Source organism: Helianthus annuus, chromosome 11 (genome assembly GCF_002127325.2).
Source record: "Helianthus annuus cultivar XRQ/B chromosome 11, HanXRQr2.0-SUNRISE, whole genome shotgun sequence".
NCBI classification, from domain to species: Eukaryota; Viridiplantae; Streptophyta; class Magnoliopsida; order Asterales; family Asteraceae; genus Helianthus; species Helianthus annuus.
The window spans coordinates 150722744-150747423 of NC_035443.2; positions in this window are offsets into that span (position 1 = coordinate 150722744).

The window sequence follows — 24680 nt, forward strand, 5'->3', positions numbered from 1 at the left end:
TTTTGCTGATAAGATGAGTTATTGACTTTAAATGTTTTCTTCAGTTCTAGCTCATGACTTTCAAGTCTTTCAATCAACACATCTAGAGTCAAATCTTCAGGAGCAATAGTGTTCTTCAACATCAGCGCGTAATATCTCCAATCCACTTCGTCTTGTAATGAATCAAATAGTTTGTCAACTAGTTCTTCATCAGAATACGTGATCTTGTGTCGAGCAAGCTCCAGCTTCAGATGACCGAACCTTTCAATCATTTTACACACCGATTCATTTTTAAGACAACCAAACATGTCGAACTCTTTTCTAAGAAGTTCGTTTTATTTTTTACAATCTCTTTGCTTCCAAGACACTTGTTTTCGAGTTTTACCCACAAATCTTTAGCATTTGAGTAGTCTATCAAAGAAATAATATCCTCCCGCACCGATTGAAACAATAATGCCACACACTTTTGCTCGGCCACAAAACTCTCAATCTCTTCAGCCGATCTCAATGCTTCACCATTCTTCTTTCCCTTGGCATATCCATTCTTCATACTCTTCCAGCTGGGAAAAGCGAATGCCATCAACCAGTCTTCGAACTTTGTTGCCCACCTGCTGTAATCTTCTATAGCCATCAGCTTAGGAGGTTTGTTAAATGTTCCAAATGCGCTTTCGGACTCCCAAGCTTCCTTCTTTTTCTCTTTCGGTTGATTCTCGTTCGTATTACTCGACGACGTATCATTGTTTCCTGAACTTCCCGTGAATGCGTACATGTCGCTGAACGGATTCAAGAAAATATCGTCCATCGTGTATGTACCTATAAAATCAAACAACACTTAGAAAAATTTTGATTTTGTAAAGTATCAAATTCAAACGGAACAGACTTGTCCGTTTGAAATAACAATAGCTTCAAACGGAATGTAATCAAACGGTTGATCAAGTTTTCAAACAATGGGACTTGATTTCAAACGACAAGGCTTCAAACGATAGTGTTTCAAACGATAGATTTCAAACGACAGATTTCAAACGATAGCTGTCTTGATCATTTGAATATACACTACTTTCAAACGATAGGTTTGATTTTCAAACGGAATGGCTCTGTTCAAACGATATGTTCAAACGATGGGTTCACTTTCAAACGGTCTGTGTCACTTTCAAACGGATGACGTCATTATTTACCGAACAGTTTCAAACGGACACGGTGATTTCGATTAGTTTTAGGTCGAATTTTAGTTCTAAACTTTCAAGGATTGATTATCAGTATGTTTCGTTTGATGTGTGAACGTTTCAAGCCATTTTAACCATAAAAACTATTCAAAATCAGAAAAGAAAGGTAGAAGTGAGATAATCCGGCGATTTCAAGCTGTATTTGGTATGAACTCCTCGTCCTGAGCTCTGATACCACTTGTTGGACCGATCTGATGTCCTAAAACGTCAGTAGAAGCAGTTCATCTTCACATACGAAGGCGGAATCAACGTAAATGAAGTCAAACACAACAATTCCTTTCAATTTTTCCTTCTATTACTGTTTGCAAGTCTTTACAACAATTCTGAATAGAATTGGACAGCACCTCGACTCATAAACATATCAACAACTACTCTGATCGTTTGAGATGACTACTATATATAGGCATAGGCTGACCGTTTGAATCATGTTCAAACGGCCAGGTCTCAAACGGCCAGACAACCTCAAACGGTCAGGCTTGTTCAAACGGCCAGGGTTCTTTCAAACGGCCAGGATTAAATCTAACCTAAACAACCATATTTTAATCGCGTTTATACAACCATTTAGCCTATCTAGACACAAGACTTGATAAGACGTAGTCAGCAGACATTTCGTGCACCAACAAATTATCATCCAGTTAATCAAACGATTGTGTTTCTTTGGTTAACCATTGTCTTCTCTTTGTTCTATGTTTGATTTGGCTTAGTTAAGTGGATTCCGCACACTTAACTTTGTTTGTTATAAACAAGGATTTTGTGGTGAAAATCGATCCTCCGATTTAGGGACCTACAACGTTTCGTGATGCTCAGGGACGACCCAAGACCACTAAGGCTTGGGTCCCCATCCTCAACTGATCTTTGAACGACATGTGCAGGGTGTTCCAGGAGGAACTATTAATAGTCATTGGATTGTTGATAGTGGAGCATCCAGGCACATGACAGGCGACTTACGGCTTCTATATGACGTGAAAAATATTAGAGGAGGCTATGTCGCATTTGCAGGAGACAAAGGCGGATACATCACTGGAGAGGGAAGTATGATGCCGGTTGTTATGTGCTTAAACCTGGTTTCAAGATTCCTAAAGAATGGATTCTCTTATCGGCTCCAAGAGAAGAGTTAATGATCTTTATATTCTTGATATGAGCCAAGCGATTACAACATCTGCACAAGTCACTTGCTTTGTCTCGAAAGCCACAGAGAAGGAGTCTATATCTTGGCACAGAAGAATGGGACACATTCACTTGAGGAAGATGAACCATTTGGTGAAAAACAATCTTGTGAATGGTGTGCCTGTGGGAAGTTTTCATCTACAAGATATCTGTGTCTCGTGTCAGAAAGGGAAGCAAACAAAGAAGTCTCACCCATTGAAGAAAATCAACACTGTCAGCATGCCTCTCGAACGTCTTCATATGGACCTTTTTGGACTTATGAAGCACAAGACAACATTTGGAGATGCTTATTGTCTAGTGGTTACCGATGACTATTCTAGATTTTCTTGGGTATCTTTCATGGCACACAAGAGTGATACTCCTGGCATCCTCAAAGATCTTCTTACAATGTTGGAGAATCTCTACACGTTGAAAGTTAAGAGGATCAGAAGCGACAATGGAACGGAGTTCAAGAATCATGTGATGGATGAGTACTGTACTTCAAAGGGCATTCTGCATGAATACAGTTCTCGTTACACTCCACAACAAAACGGCGTCGCTGAGAGGAAGAATCGGACGATTATTGAAACTGCAAGAACAATGCTGGTAGAGTCGGAACTCCCTGTTCAATTCTGGGGGGAGGCTGTGTCGACTGCGTGCTACACTTTAAACCGAGTTCTTACAGTTAAGAGACATGGCAAAACTTGTTTCGAACTTCTACAGAAAAGGAAACCGGATCTTTCTTACTTAGAACCGTTTGGCGCTCCATGTACTATGATTGAGCCGGATGGAAAGTTTGGCGCGAAAGCTATCGATGGTTTCTTCCTTGGATATGCAACTCCAAATTTTCGTGTATGGAATCTGGCAACCAAAAAGATTGAACTATGGAGTGAAGTAAGGGTTCAAAGATACACAAGTCCTGTTAGGGCTCCGGGTGATCCTTGGATGTTCGATTACGATGGACTGTTTGACTCCTTGAATCTGCCGATCTTTGACGAAGAATCAGCAGCTGCTAGAATGTTATTTGAAAGTGACAACGCTGCTGACTCGCCATTGGTTCGACCTGTTATTGTTGACCCACAAGGTTATTCATCGGTTAACAATACGGTACAAAATGAGGTATTTGAAGATGCTGCTGATTACAATGAGTCTTCGGAAGATGATGAATATCATGATGCAGCAGAATGATCTTCAGCTCCAGTTGCTCCTGTTCAAGGTGCATCTGTTGATACACCTCATGTGCAGAATGTAGATACTGCTGAAGGGAATGCATCCACCTCTACACACATTCCCGGTGTGGAGTTGGTTGTTGATCTTAATCTTAACAATTTGGGTATCAATACTCGTGTTTCTGAAAATCCTGAAATGAGGATTCATGATACCCATCCCCAGCAGAATATTATAGGAGATGTCCATCCCGGTGTGCAGACGCGTAATCAGCTGAGAAACAACCAGAATGCTGGTTTATATTCAGCCATCAGAGAATCTGGTCTTCAAAATGATTGGTCCTTCGCGTGTTACGTTTCACAAGAAGAACCAAAATCTTGGAAAGAAGCCTTAAAAGATAATGCTTGGGTTGAAGCCATGCAGGACGAACTGCAGCAATTTCAAAAGCTTGGTGTTTGGAAGCTTGTTGAAAGACCGGAGAACTACAAGAAAATTGGCACTGGATGGGTTTCCAAATGCAAGAAGGACGATCGTGGAGTGGTTATACGTAACAAGGCAAGATTGGTCGTTCAGGGATTCTGTCAGATCGAGGGGATTGACTACAATGAAGTTTATGCACCAGTTGCACGTCTGGAAGCTATTCGGATCTTTCTTGCTTATGCTTCATTTAAAGGATTCAAAGTCTACCAGATGGATGTCAAAAGTGCTTTTCTTCATGGGATAGTTCAAGAAGAGGTGTATGTCAAACAGCCTCCAGGTTTCGAAGATCCTGTCCATCCCGATCGGGTTTGGTTGCTCAACAAAGCTCTTTATGGTTTACATCAGGCACCTAGAGCTTGGTACACAACCCTATCCAACTATCTTCTGGAGAATGGATTTCAACGAGGTCTTATTGATTGCACTCTCTTTATCAAGGAACAAAATGGAGATCTTCTGCTGGTGCAGGTATACATTGATGATATCATATTTGGTTCTACTAACGATTCTTTGTGCAGGAAATTCGAACGTATTATGCAGGAAAAATTCGAGATGAGCGCTATGGGGGAGATGAGTTTCTTTTTGGGCCTACAAGTTCAGCAAACAGAGTCTGGGATATTCATTCATCAGACTAAATATGGTGGTGACATCTTGAGCCGGTTCCAGATGTCAGATGCAACGCCCATTGGTACCCCACTTCCGCAGAATCACGGGATTACTCCGGATTTGAAGGGTGAAAGCGTCAACTCCTCCTATTATCGTGCCCTGATCGGATCTCTCATGTATCTTACTGCTTCGAGGCCTGACATCATGTATCCAACGTGCCTGCTTGCAAGATATCAAGCCAATCCGAAGGCCTCTCATTTGTCAGCTGCTAAAAGGATTTTTCGCTATTTGAAGGGATGCCCAGACACCGGTCTTTGGTACCCTAGGGATGACAGCTTTGACTTGACTGCATAAAGTGATTCTGATTTCGGCGGTTGCAAAATTGACAGCAAATCAACAACAGCAGGATGTCAATTCTTAGGAAATCGCCTAGTTACGTGGCAGTGCAAGAAGCAAACGTGTGTTGCTACATCAACCTGTGAAGCAGAATACATTGCTGCCTCCAGTTGTTGCTCCCAAGTCTTGTGGATACAACAACAAATGCGCGACAACGGTTTTGAATTCATATCTACTCCTATTTTTGTTGATAACAATGCTGCCTTATAGATCACTAGAAATCCTGTGCAGCATTCCAAGACCAAACACATCGAAATTAAATATCACTTCATGCGTAATTGTTTTGACAAAAGATTAATCGATGTTGTTCATATCCCCACCGATCACCAACGTGCCGACCTATTTACAAAAGCATTTGATAAATCACGGTTTGATTATCTACTTTTGGTCAATGGCATTAAGGTGATACCCGAGTAAACCACTTTGGCTAATCGTTTTTGTAAATATTTTCTTTCAAAAATAAAAAAAATACAAAAAGATTTTCACTTTCGTAATCTTTTAGCATTTTAGGGGGAGAAAATTTCATGAAAATACAAAAACATTAAAAAAACTCAAAAATCCAAAAAGATGTCTTTATGCTCTGTCTTTTCGTTTGAAAAACTCAAAAAAAAAATCAAAAAAATAGAAAACCCAAAAATGAGTTTCTTGGAAAAAGGAAGGTGATGATATTCACTGGTGTGGTCGGTCAACATGGTTAAAAAACGTTAAACAAATGATAAGTATCTCTTCTAACGATGTATCGGTAGGCTCACAATCAAACTAAAATGTGCAGGATGATACAAACCTAACAGACTTCAAGTCAGGTGGGAACCATTCATTGGCATATGGTCTTGGTACCGAAATTTCGTTTGATTGATTGCCGAGGTTCTGAGATATTCGGTCTTTATGCTGCTTATCATCTGGGTATCATGGTTGTATCTTTTACCGAAAAATAACGGGGACGCAAGTCTAGATCTTCCATGATACCATACATACGTGTACATATTGCATCCGACCTCAACAAGTGATAAACAATCACATGTCCAAACAAATAAGTGATAAAATATCCCATTTATCCGGGAGTCAAGTTCGTCTCTCTGCTGTACGAAAGTACTGACCTGTTCACGGACTTGCTCCTGTGCCCTCATGCATCAAAAATCAAGTTCCTCATCAATAAGTGATTCTATCACATAGGGCATGGTTTTCAAATCAAAATAAGTGAGTATCTCACATCTTATACGGTCAAAGAGATGATAATCAGTATACTCACCGGTAAGATGAATTCTCGTGCATACCTTGATACGAGAATGTGTCGTGAGGTGGATTCACATCGACTTGTAAGTATAATTCTTACCGTAAAGCGTATCTCCTAAGTGTGATTACGTTTGATAAGTATGAGTTTATGTGGACAACAATACCGATAATCGAGGTAGAATACTTATCAAGAACTTTAAACAGAAATCAAATCATTTTGACTAAGATCGTAAGCTGGTATAATTCCTTATCCTTGAAACTCGCAAAAGTTGCACTTGTACAGTTGGTTATCTTTTCAAATTGCATTTAGTTTAGTTTTTCGCGTTTTAACTTTGCTTGTAGTGTAGTGTGTAAGTTTGGTTTTGATTGTGCCAAAGTTGTTGCTTGGTGTTTATGACCGGAAGCCTGAAACCTACTTCATAAAACGTCCTTGTATTTGAAAACTCAAACTGAATGTCAAATTGGTAAATTGCTAAAACCTCTGTTCAGTATGCAAAATTTTTCATGCCTTGGTATTTTCATAAAAAGATGTCAGCGAATCAAAACAGAGTCGACGAAACAGATTTCTATCGACGAATCAAAATCTGGTCAAAGTTGTCACACCCCAAAATCCACATGCGGAGTATCACCGCTTGGGAGCGTGACTGACCAGGATCAAGCCACCAATCATATCGAACACAGCATTTAATAATAAAAGTAGATAATGTAATTCAATAAGACATGATTGATGTTCAAAACCAAGCATTTGTTTAAGTAGCGGAAGCATGTAAGTAAACCCAACATAAATAGTAATGTATGAAAATCATAAGTGTTTAATTAAGCATTCATGATCCATGCTCCACAACGACCTGCTCCTCCTTGTGCAAACTCCAATAGTACCTAAGGTCCTGCAGGGCATGCAGCAGAGAGTCAACAACTAGTTGAGCGAGTTCACAGAAAGTAAGTTCAGTAATAGTAATTGTATGAGTCGTATTATGTCCGTTCATCGTTCATGTATAGTATTGTTTTCCATCGCGGGCCCTTTCGGCATGTATGCGAAGATTTGGGTTAATACTCCCAAATATCCTAGACTATGTATATTTGTATCGCTGGCCACCCTGGCATGTATGCGAAGTTTAGTATGTATAGTTCGCAGCCTTCCCGAGGCATGTGTGCGAAGATCGGTCATAATTATCGCAGCCAACCCTTGGCGTGTGTGCGAAGATCAGTTCAAGTAGGTATACTAGTCTAGCCGTATCTCATCATTTACCATCCTCACCCTGAGGACTATATCATTTGGTTCAATTAACTAGGTACGCACGGAATAATCATCCAATCCCATTCCCACCCTGGGACCCCATGCCTTGGCTGTGTGAACTCACCTTGGTTTGCTCGGTATGTTATTGCTTCTAGAGTTAGTTAAATGTATAGGTCCGCCACACACGACCTAGGATGCATTGCACGTGATTCGATGTAAGTGTTACATTCAAGTAGGGTTTACAAGTTATTTACGTCTAAACAGTTGTGATCTGTGTGAGGGTTGTGTACAGAATGAGATGATAAGAATTGTTCGCACATATAAGATCATGTAGTACCATTCAATAGCATATAGTCACATATAGTACATGCAGTAAGCTTTAACTGTTTGTCCTAAACTCAGGCTACACATCACTTATAAAGTTCAGACCACATCATTCAAATCGTGTGCTCATCATCATCAAATTCGTTATTGATTATCAGCAGTTTAATATAATCATTTTCTGCATGCGTATCATGAAACCATATATATATCATTCATTGTTCGATCATCAGACAATCAGATCATCATTCTAAATGCAATACATCAATACTAAACGATGAACCTCGGACCAAGAGTTGTTGTAAAGGTCGGACAAGATGTTCCTAACCCCACCAGAAAGTCGGACTATGGAGCTCCCCCCTTTAAACTCGGACAGGGGAGTCCCCATACAAAAATCGGACAAAGAGGGGGTGGGGTTTTGGGCCATAAAGCTCGGACATGTACAATGGGGCACAAGGTCGGACAACTTTACAAGTGTAAAACTCGGACCTGATCAACCATTGCAAACTCGGACCAAGTGTGGGGGGGGGGGGTTGATGCATGAAACTCGGACATAGGGTGCTTCATTACAAAAGCTCGGACAAGGAAAGCCCATTAAAACTCGGACCACTCTCCTTTCATCTTAAAACTCGAACTAGCAACATATAAAGGATACTCGGACTAAGGCTTCCTGATTATACTTCGGACCATATAATGTCAACTAAAATTCGGATATAGGAAACATATGAAACTCGGATAATATGTGTCTTAAACAAAAGTCGGGCTAAGGCTTTTAAGCATAAACTCGGACCTAGCATGTTATTCAAAACTCAGACAAGTCATCACATTAAAAGTCGGACTACCTCATTACGTTACAAACTCAGATCAACAATCATCGAGCAAGCATAGTCTCATGAATAACAGTTACGCATACGAACAAAACCCTAATTTTATTCATATTGACGGCAGAATCAGAACTAGTCCACCTATGATCAACAATTAATCATTACAAGAACAATCTAATCGAGCATACAACTATTCATATTCGTTTCTCAACAATCAGAATCCTTAAACACAGAAACATCACATGTGAAACTAGGGTTTTTCATGCATACATAATCAAGAATCAAGAATTGATATCAATCCAATAATCAACAAACAATCATTAACAATTACCTTGTGTTGATTCTAGAGGAAGAGAGGAATCAAACTTGTGATGTCTTGCCAATGATTTGGTGATGATTGCTAGGAGATTAGAGATTGTGGTACGTGTTTTGGTTTTGTGAAAATGATTAGTGAACAAAGGATTAGGGTTAAGTATAGCTTAAGTTTCACTAATAGCTCTCTACACCCTTAATTAATATATTTTACAATAGTACACCATCTCAAATAGTTTCACAGTTTCACCACCAAATTTATGCATTCGACAAGTCTATCACAATTAACACATAACCATGCATAAACACACGATACACTTCATTGAATTAAAACGTATACCATTCCATAGCAATCAATTGTGCAAATAAACAACTAAACAATACAAGAACGTGCAATAAATGCGAAATAAAAATCTTGGAAATTCGAGTTGTCACATTATCCCCAACTTAAAAGAAATTTCGTCCCGAAATTTGGTACGCACTCACTGAGGAAGCTAGGTAAGTTGTAGCGTTCACTGGTTTTCCTGGGGTGTCACATCATCCCCCCGTTGATTTGGAATTTCGTCCCGAAATTCAGTAGTAGTAGCTTCAGCCTCAGTAGTGGTTGCATTGGTTCTGAATAACTGGGGATACTTTTCTTTCATTTGGTCTTCGCGTTCCCAGGTATACTCTGAGCCACGTCGGGAGTTCCAACGAACTCGAACAAGAGGGATTCTCTTGCTTTTGAGGACCTTAATATCCCGGTCCGTGATTTCAACTGGCTCCTCGACGAACTGCAACCGCTCGTCGATAGTGAGTTCCTTAAAAGGAATTATGAGGGTCTCATCTGACAGGCACTTCTTCAGATTCGACACGTGAAATACATTGTGAACTGCCCCGAGTTCAGCTGGTAGGTTCAATCGGTAGGCTACTGGGCCTATTCGTTCTATAATCTCAAATGGTCCGACATATCGCGGATTTAGTTTACCCCGTTTGCCAAAACATACCACACCCTTCCAGGGTGAGACTTTTAGTAAAACCCGGTCCCCGACCTGAAATTCCAATGGCTTTTTACGCTTATCCGCGTAGGCTTTCTGACGGTCGCGTGCTGCCGCCATGCGTTGTCGCATCTGTGCAATCTTTTCTGTGGCGTCCACTACAATCTCTGGACCCGTGATCTGACTATCCCCCACCTCTGCCCAACAGAGAGGTGACCGGCATTTACGCCCGTACAATGCCTCGAATGGAGCGGCTTGAATGCTGGTGTGATAACTGTTATTATACGAAAACTCCACCAAAGGGAGATGCTTTTCCCAGCCGTTGCCGAAGTCGATAACACATGCACGAAGCATGTCTTCAAGAGTTTGGATTGTTCGTTCAGACTGCCCATCCGTCTGAGGATGATATGCTGTGCTCATGTCTAATCGTGAGCCAAAAGATTTGTGCATCGCTTGCCAAAGTTCTGACGTGAATCGTGCATCCCGATCTGAAATGATGGAGGTGGGCACCTCGTGCCTCGAAACATCTTCCTTAAGATAGATGTCTGCAAGAGTGGAGAACTTATCCGTTTCCTTTATAGCCAGAAAGTGTGCAGACTTGGTGAGTCGATCCACGATCACCCATATAGTATCATTCCCACGCTGGGATCTAGGTAGGCCAGTAACAAAATCCATGGGAATTTCTTCACATTTCCACTGTGGTATCCTGGGTTGCTGGAGTAGGCCTGAGGGTTTCTGATACTCTGTCTTGACTCTCGCACAAGTCAAACCTTCGCCGACGTAGGTAGCAATGTGGGCTTTCATGCTAGGCCACCAATATGTTGTTTTGAGATCGTGATATATCTTATCCGACCCTGGATGTATCGAGTAGCGAGACTTATGAGCTTCATCCATCACAAGCTCTCGTAAACCGCCATATAGTGGGACCCAAATACGTCCTGTTACATAGTAGGCGCCGTCTTCCTTTTGTTCCATTCGTTGCCTTGAACCGCGTAAGGCTTCAGCCATGACGTTTTCGGGTTTCAATGCTTCTATCTGAGCAGCTCGTATCTGTGCAGGAAGACCGGACTGAATAGTAAGCTGTAGCGCTCGCACGCGCTTAGGTAAGGTATCTTTCCGACTGAGTGCTTCAGCCACAACATTGGCTTTGCCTGGATGGTATTTGATGGCGCATTCGTAATCATTCAGTAGTTCAACCCATCGTTGTTGACACATGTTCAAATCCTGCTGCTTAAGAATATGTTCGAGACTCCTGTGATCGGTGTAAATCGTGCGTCTGGTACCGTACATGTAGTGTCGCCATATCTTAAGCGCGAAAACTACAGCTCCCAGCTCTAAATCATGCGTCGTGTAGTTCCGTTCGTGAATCTTAAGTTGGCGTGAAGCGTAAGCAATAACCTTGTCGCGCTGCATTAACACACATCCAAGTCCCCGAATGGATGCATCACAATATACTACGAAATCGTCCGTGCCCTCTGGCAAAGAGAGGATAGGTGCACTGCAAAGTCTATCCTTTAGCTGCTGAAAAGCAGTTTCCTGGGAATCTCCCCAACGGTAGGTGACACCCTTCTGTGTCAGTAGCGTAAGCGGCTGAGCAATCTTTGAGAAATCCTTGATAAACCGTCTGTAATAACCCGCTAAACCCAAGAATTGGCGTATTTCCGTTGGAGTACGTGGTGCAGGCCAATTCCTGATCTAGTCTACCTTGGATGGATCGACTTGGATCCCATCCTTGTTCACTACGTGGCCTAGAAAGTGGACTTCACGAAGCCAGAAGTCACATTTCGAAAACTTAGCGTACAGCTGTTCCTTCCGTAGGAGTTCCAAAATAAGGCGTAGGTACTGCTCGTGCTCCTCCTGACTCTTAGAGTAAATCAGAATGTCGTCGGTGAATACTATGACGGACTTGTCTAGGTAAGGTTTGCACACCCTGTTCATAAGGTCCATAAATACGGCAGGTGCGTTCAATAATATTAAACCATCCATCATATCAAACATAAAGTATAGTACTTAAAAAAATTCATAAAACCCAAAACGATTGATGTTCAAGTCAAACTTTGTTTGAGTAGCGGAAACATAATAATGAAAACCCAAAATAAGTTATAAGTTCAAATATCGTTCACTGCGTCTCCTCGTCCTAACACGAAAGCTCGACCTCTTGCCTCGTTGCCAGTGTTGTTGTTGTTTCCCCCGTTGTTGTTGTTGTTCCCGTTGCCCTGGTTATTGTTGTGGTTCTGATTCTGGTTCAACTGAGGGCAATCGCGTTTGTAATGACCTTCTGCCCCACACTGGAAACAACCCCGGTTTCCACGCTGTGGTTGCTCCTGCTGTGGGTTTTGAGGAGCTGGTGGTGGAAGTTGCTGGTTCTGATTAGCTGGCCGTGAGCTTCTACAATCTTTGGCCTCGTGCCCTAGCTTGAGACATCTCTGACAACGTTCCTTGCGACACCTTCCACTGTGGTGCCTGTTAGACTTGTTACATAGCGGGGGAACTCCCCGGTATCCACCCTGCTCCTGACTGTTGGATGATTGCTGACTCGGATTCTGGTAGTCATTTGTCTTGCGCTGCTGAGACTGAACAGAAACTGATCCCTTGCTGGAATCCCCCTCCCATTTTCTCTTGTTGTCACCGGGAGTAGCAGAAGTAGTGACAGCAGTAGTGGTAGCATTGATGCGTTTTGGCAGTCTATTATGTTCCACTGCCTGATCTGTGATGCGATGAGCGAGGCGTTGAATAGTCTGGATGTTGTCAAGATTGGCCGATGTTACGTGGCTCTGGATTTCTGGCGCCAAACCCTTGAGGTACAACTCGATGCGCTTGTATGGAGGGTCCACCATAGTTGGACACAGAACGGCCAGCTCGTTCGACCTCTTAGTATAAGCTTCAATCTCTGACCCAACCATTTTCAAGGGATACAGTTCATCTTCCAGCTTGTGAATGTCTTCACGAGTGCAGTATTCCCTTTTGATCAATTCCTTGAAATCATTCCAAGGGGTGGCGTTAGCAGCTGCCAACCCTAGGATCTGTATTTGCGCGTTCCACCAAGTCAACGCGATTCCTTCCAAAGTGCCAGTGGCGTACTTGACCCTGCGAGACTCAGGGCATTCACACATTTCGAACACAGATTCCAACTTCTCAAACCAATGGAGGAGTCCCACTGCCCCCTCGGTGCCACTGAATGAGCTTGGACGACAGTCCATGAAGTTCTTGAATGTGCAGACAGGCTGCTGCGCGTGTTGACCTATTGTGTACGAATAGGACAAAGTTAAATACGAGAGTTAATGTAGGATCTAAAGATCCTAGTGTGTGTCTATACTGCAGGGTATACTACCTGCTTGAGCAGCTGCAAGTGCCGCAGCAACTTGAGCTTGAACGAGAGCCTCTAGCTGGGCTTGAGTCATGTTAATTCGTCCGGCCATTGATCTTCACATCAAAGGCAGCATAAGTGAGAAAGGTTCGCGAATAGTGCGATGACAGAAGAGTGTAAGCACGTAAGTGTTCTCAAGCAATAACAAGTAGTGAGCAGAGTAATGTATGCATACTACGAGCAAAGTTCTATGCAATTCTAGCATGTAGGCAATAAACATAAACCTTATTACCTAGGATGTCGAGTCTTGCACGTGGAGCGAAGCGTCGTTGTGGAATGTTGAGAGCACTGTTCTGGTTATAGTCTGGTTTTAATAAAAACGTTTTCCCATATTAAAACCAAGTTCTCTATAACCAATGGCTCTGATACCAATCTGTCACACCCCCAAAATCCACCTGCGGAGTATCACCGCTTGGGAGCGTGACTGACCAGGATCAAGCCACCAATCATATCGAACACAACATTTAATAATAAAAGTAGATAATGTAATTCAATAAGACATGATTGATGTTCAAAACCAAGCATTTGTTTAAGTAGCGGAAGCATGTAAGTAAACCCAACATAAATAGTAATGTATGAAAATCATAAGTGTTTAATTAAGCATTCATGATCCATGCTCCACAACGACCTGCTCCTCCTTGTGCAAACTCCAATAGTACCTAAGGTCCTGCAAGGCATGCAGCAGAGAGTCAACAACTAGTTGAGCGAGTTCACAGAAAGTAAGTTCAGTAATAGTAATTGTATGAGTCGTATTATGTTCGTTCATCGTTCATGTATAGTATTGTTTTCCATCGCGGGCCCTTTCGGCATGTATGCGAAGATTTGGGTTAATACTCCCAAATATCCTAGACTATGTATATTTGTATCGCTGGCCACCCTGGCATGTATGCGAAGTTTAGTATGTATAGTTCGCAGCCTTCCCGAGGCATGTGTGCGAAGATCGGTCATAATTATCGCAGCCAACCCTTGGCGTGTGTGCGAAGATCAGTTCAAGTAGGTATACTAGTCTAGCCGTATCTCATCATTTACCATCCTCACCCTGAGGACTATATCATTTGGTTCCATTAACTAGGTACGCACGGAATAATCATCCAATCCCATTCCCACCCTGGGACCCCATGCCTTGGCTGTGTGAACTCACCTTGGTTTGCTCGGTATGTTATTGCTTCTAGAGTTAGTTAAATGTATAGGTCCGCCACACACGACCTAGGATGCATTGCACGTGATTCGATGTAAGTGTTACATTCAAGTAGGGTTTACAAGTTATTTACGTCTAAACAGTTGTGATCTGTGTGAGGGTTGTGTACAGAATGAGATGATAAGAATTGTTCGCACATATAAGATCATGTAGTACCATTCAATAGCATATAGTCACATATAGTACATGCAGTAAGCTTTAACTGTTTGTCCTAAACTCAGGCTACACATCACTTATAAAGTTCAGACCACATCATTCAAATCGTGTGCTCATCATCATCAAATTCGTTATTGATTATCAGCAGTTTAATATAATCATTTTCTGCATGCGTATCATGAAACCATATATATATCATTCATTGTTCGATCATCAGACAATCAGATCATCATTCTAAATGCAATACATCAATACTAAACGATGAACCTCGGACCAAGAGTTGTTGTAAAGGTCGGACAAGATGTTCGTAACCCCACCAGAAAGTCGGACTATGGAGCTCCCCCCTTTAAACTCGGACAGGGGAGTCCCCATACAAAACTCGGACAAAGAGGGGGTGGGGTTTTGGGCCATAAAGCTCGGACATGTACAATGGGGCACAAGGTCGGACAACTTTACAAGTGTAAAACTCGGACCTGATCAACCATTGCAAACTCGGACCAAGTGTGGGGGGGGGGGTTGATGCATGAAACTCGGACATAGGGTGCTTCATTACAAAAGCTCAGACAAGGAAAGCCCATTAAAACTCGGACCACTCTGCTTTCATCTTAAAACTCGAACCAGCAACATATAAAGGATACTCGGACTAAGGCTTCCTGATTATACTTCGGACCATATAATGTCAACTAAAATTCGGATATAGGAAACATATGAAACTCGGATAATATGTGTCTTAAACAAAAGTCGGGCTAAGGCTTTTAAGCATAAACTCGGACCTAGCATGTTATTCAAAACTCAGACAAGTCATCACATTAAAAGTCGGACTACCTCATTACGTTACAAACTCAGATCAACAATCATCGAGCAAGCATAGTCTCATGAATAACAGTTACGCATACGAACAAAACCCTAATTTTATTCATATTGACGGCAGAATCAGAACTAGTCCACCTATGATCAACAATTAATCATTACAAGAACAATCTAATCGAGCATACAACTATTCATATTCGTTTCTCAACAATCAGAATCCTTAAACACAGAAACATCACATGTGAAACTAGGGTTTTTCATGCATACATAATCAAGAATCAAGAATTGATATCAATCCAATAATCAACAAACAATCATTAACAATTACCTTGTGTTGATTCTAGAGGAAGAGAGGAATCAAACTTGTGATGTCTTGCCAATGATTTGGTGATGATTGCTAGGAGATTAGAGATTGTGGTACGTGTTTTGGTTTTGTGAAAATGATTAGTGAACAAAGGATTAGGGTTAAGTATAGCTTAAGTTTCACTAATAGCTCTCTACACCCTTAATTAATATATTTTACAATAGTACACCATCTCAAATAGTTTCACAGTTTCACCACCAAATTTATGCATTCGACAAGTCTATCACAATTAACACATAACCATGCATAAACACACGATACACTTCATTGAATTAAAACGTATACCATTCCATAGCAATCAATTGTGCAAATAAACAACTAAACAATACAAGAACGTGCAATAAATGCGAAATAAAAATCTTGGAAATTCGAGTTGTCACAAAAGTCAAGGTTTAACTTTGGTCAACCTTGGTCAAACATGTTGGTATTCGACGAAACAGGCTGTCTCGTCGAGGTGATGACGAAACGAAGAGCCCAAGTTCTGTTTCGCCATGGGCTAAATTCACAGGCCCAAGTCAAGGCCCAACTTCTGTTTCGTCGAAGCCCAAATGTGATTCGTCGAGATCTGTTTCGCCGATAAAGTGGGTCGGTGTATAAAAGTCCAACATGTCAGAATTGTTGGTTACTTTTTCAAATCACTTGAGTTCACAACTGTTCATCTTCTCTCCAAACACTCAAAACCCCATATCTACGGTTTCCATCATAATCTCTCATATCCTCCGATTTTCATCAAAATCTTACAAAGTTCAAAGGTGCAATCTTGTTCATGGTTTTATTTCTCGTATTTTGCACCGTCGGGTTTCATCGGAAACCGTCGGAGACCCCTCTGTGAACTTATTCTCTTTGATATGTTATGTTTGATGTTGAACTTGGTGTGATTTCCATCTGTATATGTTATATCTAGATGCTTGTATGTCTGTTTTGCCATTGATTTGGGGTTTGGGTTGTATTGAAAAATAGGGGATTAAAATTTGTAGTGGGTTTTGTTGGTGCAGTCATCTGTCGTCTACGTCTTAATATCGAGTCTCGGTCTCGTTGCGGATCCGATCAGGCATGACATCACATGTGGCATCACCTAGGTGACATCACATGTGTGAAATTGGCCGTTTACATCATATTTCACAATATTGACGAAGACAAAATCAAGGGTGGTCCAATGGGAGCACACCAAATGAAGGTCCAATGAGAATATAGCTAACCGTTTGAATTATATGCAAAGGAGTTTGACCGTTTGAGAGGATGTTCCCATCGTTTGAATCGGTGGCCGTTTGAGGCCCTCTCGTTTGAAGTTGTAGCCGTTTGAGATTGGTTCAAACGATAGGATAACTACTATAAATAGATTTCAAACTGTTAGCATTTGTAACGATTCCAGATTTGATATCGAGGTATTGCCGGTGTTCCTTGTAACTGTAAAAGCTGTAATATCAATATACAAGAGGTTTAAAGTGTAGATCAAGCTGTATTCGTGTCCGTTTCTTTGTTTCCGCCTCTGAAACGGATTTGAGCTCTTCCGAACGACTCGTTTAGGTCGCGAAACGATCCTACAATTGGTATCAGAGCTCAGGAAGAAGAGTTCTATGCAATTCAGCTGAAATTTCTACTTCTACACCTTTCTTTTTCGAGTTTGTCAAGTTTTCACGGTTAAAATCGGTTGAAATTTTCATATTGTGTGCGTAACTGTGTTTTGTTAAATCCTTGAGAGTTTCGGCTTAAAACTCGGCGTAAAAGTGGCAAAAATGACGTGAAAATTGTTGTCCGTTTGAACGAATCAGAAACCGTCCGTTTGAAATATCATTCCATCGTTTGAAATCTTATTCCGTCGTTTGAAAATATATCCCGTCGTTTGAAAATTTTCTGTCTTTTGAAAATGTACATGATCGTTTGAAACTTAAATCCTCTCGTTTGAATCATGTGTCCGATCGTTTGAAATATAGTGAGTTAATATCTTCCGTTTGAAAATTAATAAACCGTTTGAACTTGATCATGTTTGTTTGTAAGTGACTGACAGTTTGAATAAGATACTTGTTTGAAAGTTTTCTTTGATAATTGTGAACCGTTTAAAGTTTTGAAGTATGTGAACTGAAAAGGTTCATCAAGTTGGGTGATTTTTTTTGTTGTCGGTCACATGTTCTGATAAGATCATAAGTATAAAAAAGGATCGGCCCAATCATAATCATCTTTGATATTTGTTGCCAACCCATCAGTTGTTTGGTACTTGGCCCATGTGTTGTTGTTTGGTCCAATCATGGTTCAGTATAGTGGTTGTTGTTGTTGACAGCTAGTTGTTAGCTAAATGTGAAACCCAAAAGTAGTCATGTTATCTTGTTGAATTGTGGCCCAATCATCGATCTGTGAAGTGGACTTGGAGGTGCCGTCCATTAATTGTAATTCATGAGAAAATTGAACGGCCCAATTGCCGCCCCATTACACTGCCGCCCATTAAACTTGTTCAATCGTTGACTATTTCAGTATTCTTGTTTTCCGTTGGGTCAAATCATCATTCAACAGTGCCGCCCATTTATAGTTTGGCCCAATCACAGCCCATTTGATCACTGTCCAAGAACCCATTCACAGAATTTTATAACCGCCCACTAATTCTAAGACCCAATGATGTGTTGTTGTTGCACCGTCCATTAAAAGTGTTAAGTTCAATAAAAGAACTTCATTTTTGACCCAATCAACAAGTAAAAAAATAATAAAATTTTTTTTTTGTCGACCCATGTTATTGTGGTATTTTTGTCCAAGTTGAAAGCATAACAATTTTTGGATTTTGATTCTGGTGTTAGGTTTTGTATAGTATTGTAAAAGGGAATTCTATTTTTACACGTTTTGAATTCAATTCCCACAAGAGAGGTGGTTCTTTCCATTTAAATTCAAACTAGTTCAAGGTCGTGTGAATTCGTCAGGTCAGTTGGAAGTCAGGCAAGGTCATTGAAAAGTTGTCCGAGTTTGATCCGAGTCATAGCAGTTCGCACAGTGTGTCAACCCTCAATCCGCACATAATTAATCATCAGTTCGAGTACAAGTTCGTTTCTATTAATTGATAAATCTTTAAACCGAGTGTTTTATTTGTGTGCATCCAGGTATTTTCCGAAGTATCATCTGATTCTTGAAGCATGGATTCTGAGTTTTACAACGCGTTTGCTACAACTCCAGCTAGTCCGACCGACATTGCTAAGAACATGACAATGGAAAATGAAACAGGAACGATGCAAAAACCCCTGAAATTGATGGGAATTGAAGATTATCACGGATGAAAGAAACGTTTCGAGAATTGGGTTCAGGCAAATCATTTAAAAGCTTGGGAGAGCATCGAAACTGAATATGAGAGGCCAACGAATTCAGCGGGTGTCGATAAAATCATTTCAGAATTCACAGAGCCAGAAAGAGAGAGTTACAAAGGAGAAAAGATGATGATCAATCTGTTACAACAAGCTGTTAAAGAAGATATATTTGTGTTGCTTCAACATGATGATAATGCTTATTCTATTTGGGAAGCTCTTAGGAAGAAGTTTGAGGGAAGTACGGAAATGCTACAAAGCAAAGCAGCTTTGTTGAAAAAGGAATTTGAACTGTTTACGTGCATGCCTGGTGAAACAACGAAAACTCTTATTGAGAGATACTGTCATCTGGTTCGCACCATGTCACAGTTAAAGATTACAAAAACTCCAGCAGAATGGGTTGAAAATGGCTGATGCGTTACCACAACAGGAATGGGGTACATATCTGATGATTTTGAAAAATTCTGGACAGTTTAAAAAGTTATCTATTGCACAGTTCATAGAAAAGTTGGAGGCACAGGATCTGGAGCAGCAGAAAATTGCCAGAATGAACAGTTCTACTCATCAACAAGATATCAAATTGTACTATAAAGGAAATGTTCAAACTGCTGAAGCCAGTCCAAAGATACAAACTGCATTTAGTGCTGGAAATCAGTCTCCGCCTAGCAGTCAAGGATCAGTCAATACTAGTGGGTTCTCAACAGTAAATCCTCCAAGTGCTCAAAATACATCAGTTGGAAATGGGCATCTGTTACAATGCAATGTGGCTCTACATCTTCAAAACGGACAGAATTATACTGAAGAAATTGTAAAGAGTCATATGGGATTACTGGTCACTGCATTGGAAGCTTATGAAGGGTTGATTGCAGGAAGAATTGGTAATCCAATGCTGACAAAAGAAGATTATGACCAGATCGATGCAGAGGAGCTAGAATTGATGGATATCAAATGGGCCTTGGCGAGTGTTTTGAGGAGAGCTGAAAAGTTTAGATTGGTCACAGGGAGAAATGATTTCTTGGATGCAAACCTTTCTAATCTTGGATTTGATAAATCTAAAGTTGTCTGTTTTCGTTGCAGGGAAAAGGACATTTTAAAAGAGAATGCAAGAATCAGCAGCCAAGAGGAGAGAAGGAATCGTCTGGGAAAGATGATTATTATAGGAAGACCATTTATCAGCAAATCACTCATCAACCTCATCATCAAAAAGAATCTCAAACTGCACATGGAAGAATGATCGAGGATGCAAACAGGAAAGCTTATTTTGGCATCATGGATCAAGATGATGAGAAAATGGCTGAAGGTTTTAGCTGGGATAAGTTTATTCCAGCTGATTCAAATGTTAAAGCGTTTATAGCACATATTATTCGAAAGCCAGAAATGCTGAAGGAATGGACGGAAGTGTTATCTGATGAAGAGAATAGTGAAGATGAAGGATCTGTTTCTTCTAAAAACAGTTCATCAGAAACAAGTGATAGTGATGAAGAAATTGAACAGATTAATATTGGAAAAACTCACTTATCTTCTGATAGTTTTGAATTTTATTTTGCAGAAAAACTGAAGAGACTGAAAGAGAAGAAAGCTGCAAAGGAAATGAAAGAAGTCAAAGTGATTGAGAAGATTGTGGAGGTTGAAAAAAGAGTTGAAGTCGAGAAGATCGTTGAAGTCATAAAACCCTGTCTTAAATGTTTAGAGTCTTGTAAACAATGTATAGAGAAAGACGAGAGGTTTAGTGAGTTAGAAAAGTTGAAAGAACAATTGTTATTTGATGTAAAGAACTTGAAAAAGTCGTATGATGTATTGAATAGGCATGTGAATGGTCTGGAGAAGACTAACTCAGAAAGAGAGAAAGCTTTGAAGATGCTGAATGCTACCATGATGACAAAGCAAAAAGAGATCAACATGTACATAGAAGAATGTGCAAAGTTGAAGAAAGAGTTGGAGAATGAAGCAGCTGAGAATGAAAGAATCAGAAGATTGCTGCAAAGTTACAAAGGTTGTGACTACGTAATGGATAGAATTTATCCAACAGTTGAAGGTTTTGAAGCATTTAAAGATGAACTGCCAAAGAAGAGAACGGGTACTGGTAAGAAACATGGTGTCTGTTATAATAAGTGTCCGCCTCCGATTTGGGAAGGATACTCGCCTAGAAAACCTAACGAGGAAGAACTAAAACAGGCAGTCAATATTAAACTAGAATCCGAGATAACCGATGTTTTACCTGACAATATTGATGTCACGTTCACAGCGTCTGACACAGATCATGAGTCTGAACTGATAAAACGAGTGGTCGATCAGGTGTTGGATAAGGATGAGGAGTCAGAGTCAAAGTCCGAGTCCGAAAGTTCGTGTCAGTCAGTCAGAAGTTCGAGTTCGTCTGAAAAGAGTTCTAAATCATCAGGAAAACGGGTTTACAGTAAAGAGTTTTTATTGTCAAAATCTAATTTGAATGACGAAACGTTTGAAGTTGCATATACTTTGAATGGTTCTGACAAATTATATTTTGATAAAGAGTTTCCAATAAGAGGTGTTAAACCAGAAATGATTAAAAAGGTTTTCAAACTAACAGAAATTAATATTTCTGAAATAAAAGATTTAAATCTTAATGGTAAACCTAAATTTTACACCTCAAGAGTTCAACAATGACTAAACAAGAAAAAAGGTTACAATTCTGGTTCGGGTTTTCAAAAGAAACCAAACCAAAATCGTAGCTACAAAAAGAAAGGACTTGGTTTTACGTCACAAGAAAACTATAAAAATGAAAAATTTTCTAAAAATACAAAATTTGTTTCAGGTACAAGCTCGGAAGAGGAAGCAAAAAGCCCATTCTGGAAACAAACAAATCAAGAATTTCTAGCCGAGAAGAGAAAGAATGGAGCTTATGTGAAGAAAGAAACCAGAACCTGTTTCCGATGCAATGAAGCCGGTCACATTGCATGGAATTGTCCGAAAGCGACGAACACTAAACAGGGAGTTTCTGGAAAAATGAAAGAAGTTGTTGTTGATAAAACCGAACCACCAACTGAACAATTTAAAGTTTTCAAAAATTCAACATTTTAAGTTGGTGAATGTTCGAAGAGATTTTATAGGCGAAGTGTGAAACTTGACAACCAAAAATGGGTTGTTAAGAAATCTGAGGTAAAATCTGGCGATGAATCTGATTCCACAAAATCAGAGGAGCCACAGTTTGATGAGAGTGATGAAAACTCAGTTCCTTCAATGGATGACGACAATTTTCCACCATTGAGGACTGAGAATTTTAAAAAGAAAGCTGGAAAGTCTGAAATCTCAAATCAGAGTTTTTCTGAAAAGGATAATTTTGATGTTGAGAAAGCATTTAACGGGAAAGTAAAGAAGATTTTCGGAAAGATGGTCGATGGGAAGGTGAAAGGGGTAAAAGATTTCTACGCTAAAAAGAAAGCAACTTACACCCCAACAAAATCCGAATTGAAATCACCCAAGGCTGGTCAGGCTTGGGTGGACATTTTCTTTGATTGAGAAACCTGACTTGCCGGAGATCCCAAGTTTATAAACGTGGATCAGGAATCGGCATCATTCATGTATTATGAATTTGTATGAAAAATTCTTAAAATTGTTAAAACTTTACAGGTTGAATGACTACACCGGAGCTTCCAGGTTGGTAAGTGTGAAGCAGGAATCGGCATTCTGATTGGTAAAATGGTTTGTGTAGAGGTGTCATACCTACAAGTGATATTGATTGGTTATTTTGACAAGTGGTACAGGATGCTTGATTGCAAATAGTGAATCAAGGACATTAAGTTGTACTTGATTTACTATATTTGATAAAATTGACAAGATGATGAACCATATCCCCGTACTTAAACAAGTGGTAAAAACAAACTCATTTTCCGGAAAAATCATTTTGATTAAAACAAACTTAAGTGTTTTGAAATCTAAATGACAAAATGGTTTGTGAAAGGGGGAGTTCAGATTGTTTATGCCTAGTGAATGGCGAATTGAGGCGATTTGATATTGGTTGTCATATTTCTGTACAGTTTGTTTTCAATTTTCTTTAATGTGTTTGCATTTTAGGGGGAGTAGAAATTTCAGAAAATCCAAAAACATTAGAAAATTTGAAAAAGCCAAAAACTTGATAAAATCAAAAATGAGTTTTGTTGTATAAAAGAGGAAATGATAGTACATCAGTGGACTATCACAACATGCTAAAGAATTGGAAAGTTTAAACTTGATAAACAATCTTACTGCGGATGTGTCAGTAGATTTTTACACATTTAGTAGATTGTGACGAGATATAAACTTAAAAATTCAAACTTGCTTATTCTGTGGGTTAACAAAAATGCTTGGATATATAGGTAACCCCTGAAATCTTGTTTGAAAGATCCCTTATTCTGAGATACTAGGTCTTTATGCTCAGTGATATCTGGGGTATTATCCCGGGACTTCTGCTGTATGGAAGTACTGACCTAGTCCCCGGATAATACTTTCTGCAAATGCTTGAAAAAGCGCCGCCCTCAGCAAATTGATGAAACAATAAAATTGATAGTCATTGCTGTTGTAAAAAAGATCCTCTAAAGGGGACCCACCAAAAGTCGAGCCGTCATCTCTCTGCTGAACGAAAGTTCTGACCTGAGCTCTCACGGTTTCGCACCTAACCCCTTACAGATATCATCTGTGGTATACTCACCTGTAAGACTGAATATTGGGATCGGGATACGGGAGTATATTCAAGTAGTGGGACACACGGATAACTTTAAGTTCTTAAAACATTAATATAGTATCTCGGAACAGTTGAAATTTGTGTGAAAATTTAAGTGGACAAACATACTGACAATCTAGGTGAATTGTTTAAAACTTAAAATGAATTGAAGCTTAACGGTGTTGGTGATGATGTGTGTCGGTGTGTATATATTTTTGATGTATATTTAAGCCCCTTTTACACTTTTAGCCAAGTTTTAAATTTATAAAACACGATATTTACTAACACTAAACACACATATGGGCAAGTGCACCCATCGTGGACGTAGTATAGTGTTGGTAAGATACCGAGGTCGTCCAAGGACACAAGAGCTTTTAATACCGGTTTATCCTCAACGTCTAATCAAATCAAAAAGTGAGAAAAATGTTTTAAACTAAGAAAAATAAAAACTAACTAAATGCTGAAAAATAAAATAAAATAAAAACAGATAGACAAGATGAATCACTTGGATCCGACACGTGTGTTAGTATAACCTTTGATTATTTTCGCACTTTTGCACTTGTTTAAGAGATTATCTTAGCTATTGTAGTAGGCCCCTCTTTTGAAGGCGACGTTACCCTCAACCCAGTAGTTTAAGTCAGCAAGGATACAATCCTAAAGGGTCGGATTATTGAAAGATAATGAATTAAGTTATTAATGCAAATTGTGGTAGGCCCCGCTTTTGGCGGTGACGTTACCCTCGGCTAAGTAGTCTGAGTCAGCAGGGATACAGTCCTAAATAGCCGGGTTATAGTATTAATAGTAGTTAACTTATGAGGGGGTCAAAGAGTTTGGATCCCCGCCATCCAATACCTATGGGCATTGAAGGAAATCCTACTAAATTTGACCCAGGTCCCAAGCAGGACCTCTAAACGCTGAACAAGGGCAAGAC